Genomic DNA, 6,353 nt, shown 5'->3' on the forward strand with positions numbered 1-6,353 from the left:
TGGCTGAATAGACAGTGAACACAGCCATTCTGTGTACCATCATCCCTTGGCAAATCTGTTGAGAGATCTCAGTAGGTCTTAATGCTGATTGTCAGTGTTAATTTCCATGGTTTCTGCTCTGTGCTGCTAGCCAATACATACATGTCTGGCGTAGTATACACCACATTAATAGGCATTATGTGCAGTGAATTAATATAATATACTAATTATCTCTAGACTGATTCTTGCCTACATATTTATACCTGCCTCTGGAAATTGCCACTACATGCATCTGTCGAAGTGGGTATTCACCCACGAAAGCTTATGCTCCAATATGTGTGTTAGTCTATAAGGTGCCACAGGACTCTTTGTCACTTTTTATAATATACACATGTGTCTTGGGAAGTTATGTTAACTGAATGTATCATTCTCTCCCCACAATTCTGTTCACCCATGTCAAGTATCCCAGCTGAAGTCAGCTATGACATTAGAAAATAGGAAGCCTGTCAAAGCCAAGATGCATGACTGGTGTGTCCTAGCACAGGCTGGGATAAACCTCTCCACCCAACTGCTTTGGAATGTAGTATGCAAACGAGAGATAAGAAAGAGACCGAACAAAAACGAGTTAAGGAATTGTTATGAACTGGTGGGTTGGATTTTAGTGCCATGTAAAGAGTTTTGTAACTTGTAAAATCAGACTATAAATACTACTCGCTGAAAGGCAGATTTTTGAAGCACACTTTCTGTTTAAGCTGAACATGCTGTGAGAATATTCTTTCCAGAAGAAGGGTATGTCTATCTCCTTTTTGTATTGTACTGCTTTGTCTTCAGACAACACATCTGGCTAAGTTCGGTGTTTTGAACATTTTTAAGAATAAAAGCATGAATGTAGTCAAGCAATTTGAGTTAATAGTGCCATCAAGTGCCTTAAGAAGTTGGGGGTTGACCCAGGAGCAGATAAGGAAGGGATTGATATCCCGTATCTCTGAGGCAGCTGTCAGGCAAGGGGGCAAGGAGGTCTGACAAGTAGCATGCGGGGGCTGGCTCGGTGTAGAAATATTTCAGAGCTCTGAGGATGCACACAAACCATGCCACCCTTCCTTCCTCCTGCTATTCTCCCAATGGCAAATCACCTCAAAAACCGGAACAGTTTTCCAAGTAAATGTATCTCTTATGTGGTTTTTTTCCATAGAAGGACATGGTAGGGCCCAATGTTTTTTAATTCTTTATTAGTACGTACAATAGCAAAGCTTGAAGTGGACAGGGCCAACTAAAGTAGCAGACTGAAAAAGAAAACAGTTGAGAGCTGTGCCGGAAGTCTGTTACAGCAATCTCCAACGGACATACAGTGCACCATCAATATCAAAATCCAAAGGTATTTTTTTTGTAAGTGTCCTGCTTGTTTTAAGAGACAACACTATTTGCAATTGTATCAATGCACATGCATGGCAGAGAGATGCAAGCACTGGGGAAATCTGGTGCATTTCAGGTTGTTAAAATAAATCTGATAGAAAAAACAAACTAAATCTGATTTGAAAAAAACTCCAGCATTTATCAAACCTGCCATTTGCCAGTCAGGGAGCACCATGTCAGACTCTTATGTCTGCTCTGGTTCCATTCTCTGTCAGCTTCTAAGGCTACATCTTCACTACAGCCGGGATCAACGCTCTGAGATCAATCCACTGGCGGTCGATTTAACGGGTCTAGTGAAGACCCGCCAAATTGACAGCAGATCGCTCTCCAGTCGACCCTGTACTCTACTCCCAATGACAAGAGTAAGGTAAGTCGACGGGAGACCCCTCTGCAGTGTAGACCCCATGGTAACTCGACCTAAGGTACGTCGACTCCAACTACATTATTCATGTAGCTGGAGTTGCATAGCGTAGGTCAACTTACCGCGGTAGTGTAGACATAGCCTAAGTGCGCTAAGGGAGTAATTACGAAATATGCCCCAATTCACAAATTCAAACCATTTCCCTTTGCCAGGTAGTCTGCTTCTGCAACCCAGTACTAACAACACTTCCCTATACCTTTTGGACACCTCTGAGGATACAGTAACAGCATAAATGGATTTTAAAAAGCTGTCCCAACCCTAAAAATGTGTTACAAATTAATGCCATTCCTACACAGAGATCTTCAAGTTCTTGAAATATAAACAGGGCCCTACATAATTTATATCATATAGCAATGATAATAATGAAGTATAAATCTGTTATAATTTATTTATGAATAAATAATAATGTACTGTTGGTAATACATTCAACTACAATACATATTTATAATAACAGGATTTCTTATAAATAATTATAACAGGGCAGACTGTGCATTAGAAATGTGACTGATAGTGCAAATCTAGGCCCTGCTCCTACAAACACTTTTGCATGACAGTAATTGTACACACGCGAATAAGCCCATTGAACTCAGCGAGTGTACATGTTTGCAGGATGAGCCCCAGCTTGGGTCAGTCCAAAAAATAACTGATTGCAAAAATAAACTTTTAACCAAGTAAGCACAGAACAATTCTAAAAAATTGTGCTTCATTTTATGCCTGAAAAAAACCTTACTTTTGCATTATTTTCCTTTTTTAAACCCAGTTTCAAAGAGAAAATAAAACCCAAATAATCCTCTCTCTATTTTATAAATATTATTTTGTTTAAATTTAGTCAAACTATATTTACATCCAAAGAGGACTTCATTTGTTTTATCTAATCTTGTTTGATTATTCTACATCAGGGCTATTGGTGTAGTTTTGAAATTATTGAGATCTAGTAAATTTATGGGTCGTATGACCAAGGGCAGGTCTACACTTAAAACACTGCATTGGCGCAGCTGCACTGATTCAGCTGGGCCGCTGTAGCAATTAAGTGAGGATGCTCCTATGCCGACAGGAGAGCTTCGCCCTTCAGCGTAGTTAATCCACCTTCCTGAGAGGTGGTAGCTATGTTAACAGGAGAAGCTCTCCTATCGACATAGTGTTATCTACAAGGGGAGTTAGGTCAGTATAACTATGTCGCTCAGAGGTGTGGATTTTTCACACCCCTGAGAGATGTAGTTACACTGATATAGGCCTGTAGTGCAGACTTGGCCCAAAAGACTGACATTTATTTATTGAAAAGTGATGAGAGAGGTATACCTAAAGGGGTGTGCCACATGCTGTTTCTGTTCTGAGCAACAGGAGTAAGTCTGTTTCCATTCTGCATAAAAAGGAAACTACTGCATGGAATCCATATTAGTTTGTGGCGGATTACAAAGGGCAAAATGCTTGGCTGGAAAAGATGCCTCCCCCCCAAAAGATAAAATATTAAGTAAGGGATTGATCCTGAATCCTTTATTCATTGACTTGAATCAGAGTTTTGCCTAACCTATAAGATTGGGTCATAAGTGTAGGGTTTTATTCAGAGCATCAGTATGGCTCAATTGGCAACATTCTTGCTTCTGACCCAGAATTCCCACCCTTGGACTCAGTCTTATCTTCCTTTCTGATATCATAATACAATGCTGTAGCATTGAATTTTGCATGAGATATTAAAGCATGGTCCCTTATTCATCGTTTAGCCCTTTGAATTCATTTCTTGTTTCTGATGCATAAATGTTTCCCATGCATATGTAGGCCTGGAGAACTGACAACACCACAATTTATGGGAGAATATTCCTTAATCTGGGCCATTATTATCCTTCCTACAGTTGGCTTACCACACTTTCTTCACTCTCTCTTTTTAGCTGAATATTGTTTCATCTCTTGGGCTGGCCTATGTGAAATTCTCAGACAACAGTCTTAAAACCACTTGGATTGTAGTAGATCTCGACTTAGAGTGTGGCAGGAAGTCATTAACCAAAAGAAACAGTACGCATTGCATATCTGTACTCATGCAAGGCAACTGTAGCACTTACTCAACTGCTTCCCTGTCAATCTCTGGAGAGGAGCTCTACACCCCATTGTAGGCTGTTTGTCCATATGCAGCATTGTCAGTATGTTTATCTATGTATCTAACTCATTATTTGGATAATTTCAATATGAAATGGGCACATATCACATTATGTTCCATATTCCCTTGTGTTTTAATCCGAAAGAAACAAACGAACCCTAGGTCAAATCCAATGAGATTTAATGTGACTATAGAATATTATGGTCTTCACTCAGTTATACCAATACAGCCTCACTGAAGTCAGTGAAATTCTACTGTGCATAGAATCTGACTCTGTTATTATTTAAAAGGGTTCTAGAAGATACTGGGAGTGGGAGGTGGATAAGAAAGACATGGTGGGCAGCGCATTCACCTCAGATGACATCACACAGAATGACATTGTCTGTGTCAAATGAAAAGCCCATGAACTAATAATATTGCTGTTAATTATGGACTGGTTAACTCTGGGGATTAGCTACAAAATACAGAGTTTCTCATCCACCAGGTCAAGTTCTGTGTAGGTTGGTAGTGACTGAAAGGTGTCACCAGATGATGATTCTTCAGTGGCCTTCCTGAAATGAGTTGGTTGGTTTCACTCCAATTCCTTGTGGAGTTCTCCAGAAAAACATGCCTCCAAAATTGGCATGCTCAGTAGAAAAAGGTAACAACCCCCAGAGGAATTTATCCTCTTAAGGGCACATTTGTGGCACAGAATGGAGAAGCACACACTGCTGCAGCTCAAACTGGTCCCAGTTTGCAGATAATAAATAGACAACTTCAGTTTCCAGGGTTACCAATCTGGCATCTTTAATAAACACTAAAAAAAAAAAAAAAAATCACACAAAAAATCCCCAATCCATTACTATTAGTACTCTGAGAGCTGAGGCAGGAGGCCAAGTGACTAGCTACTCAACAAGTGCAATAATTCCCAGAAATACTCTACCTGGAATATCTTGCTGCTATTATGACATGGATTTCAAAAATGAAAAGAAGAAAATAAAAGATCAAAGTCAGTACTGCCCACTGACTGGTTATTATTTACATGTGTCTGACAACAATGGAAGCTAGTTCTGTTTGTGTCCAAAATTCTAAAGCTATGTTAATCCAAATAATAACTGAACCAAGATGGTGCTAGTTAATGACCTCCTATGCTGTAAATACATCATGGGGGGAAATGAATATGTTCAATTATTGTTACATTATGTTATTCTTCTCTTCCAAGAAAAGAAAAAGGACTACACAAAAACAAAAGCTCCAGCAATATAATCATACAAGGACGTCTAGTACTGTACTGCAATGGGGGGAAATCAGTCTATTTCATACCATTTATGCGCTTTTTTCTTCTCCTAGTCAAAAGCAGGGGGCAGGGGAACAGCTCAGATGTCTAAGCTTAAATTTGGAATTACTTACCCTGCCTACAGCTTCAAACACCAGCAGGTTCCACTCAACCCTTCATCCTTCAAAGGCAGATAAACTGAGATCCATCCCCATTTACTGTATGGGGTCATTTGGCCAAGGCCCCAAAAATCAAGTTGTTTCTACTCTACATGGACATTAAAGATTCCATGCCACCTTTTTTATATGAGTAGGAGACTTTTACCTCCTTTGCTGATGTATTAAAATATATTACTATAAAAATGTTACAGTAGATTATATTATCATGGGGCAAGCAATCAAATCTGGAAAGAAAGCACAGCAGGAGACGCATGACTCAAATAAACATTGAAAATGATCAAAACAGCCATCCGATGAAGGACTTCAACATTGGAGGAGAGACTGTCAAGTTACGAATGTCCATAAAAGGTGATCTACAATGGAGAAGGTGGGTTTGTGCACTGTTCTTGTTTCACTATTGCATGTAGTAGATCTGAAAAGGTATGCCTGGGTAGAGACAGGCACCTAAGAATGAATGCCATCCACAAAAGACAGCATGCTAGGCAGGAGCTGCCATAGCTAGCCAATGGGAGGGGTGTATGCCACGCCTCTCCCCTCTCATGGAGTTAGGCACCGGTCTCTGCTTGTGATCCAAAACTGGGAACCCCTCTCCTGGAGTCAGGCAGCTTACGCACCTAAATTGTTTCTGTCAAGAATGAGTTAGGTGCCTACGTCACTTCACACACAACGACAAGGGTGGTGATGCCTTAAACCTTTAGCCCAGTGATTAGAGCACTCATCTGAGATGTGGAAGACCCAGGTTCTACTCCCAGCAGTCTGCTTGATGGGTAGAAAGGATTTGAACAGGGGTCTCCCATCCCTCAGGAGATGGCTCTACTCCCTGAGCTATGGGATAATGGGGGGGGGGGAGCTCCCCTCCCTCAGTCTCTTCTGTTGAAGCTGGTCTACTCTGGATAAATAATTATAGAGACCATTGAACCAGGGATAACTGGCTCCTGGGTCACCCAAGTGAGTACCCTACACACCAGACTACAAAGTCATTCCCCCTCACTCCTGGGCCCAGTGACTCCTTAA

At 40.7% G+C, this 6,353-nt stretch overlaps 1 long non-coding RNA gene across 1 annotated transcript; it reads left to right on the forward strand.

The window, feature by feature from the left end:
* Positions 1 to 603: 603 nt before the first annotated feature.
* Positions 604 to 5,745, forward strand: LOC135982423 (uncharacterized). The gene is made up of 2 exons (XR_010599777.1): positions 604 to 1,354; positions 5,107 to 5,745. It is a non-coding gene; the product is annotated as an uncharacterized LOC135982423 (long non-coding RNA).
* Positions 5,746 to 6,353: the final 608 nt, after the last annotated feature.

Source organism: Chrysemys picta, chromosome 3, assembly GCF_011386835.1.
Source record: "Chrysemys picta bellii isolate R12L10 chromosome 3, ASM1138683v2, whole genome shotgun sequence".
NCBI classification, from domain to species: domain Eukaryota; kingdom Metazoa; phylum Chordata; order Testudines; family Emydidae; genus Chrysemys; species Chrysemys picta.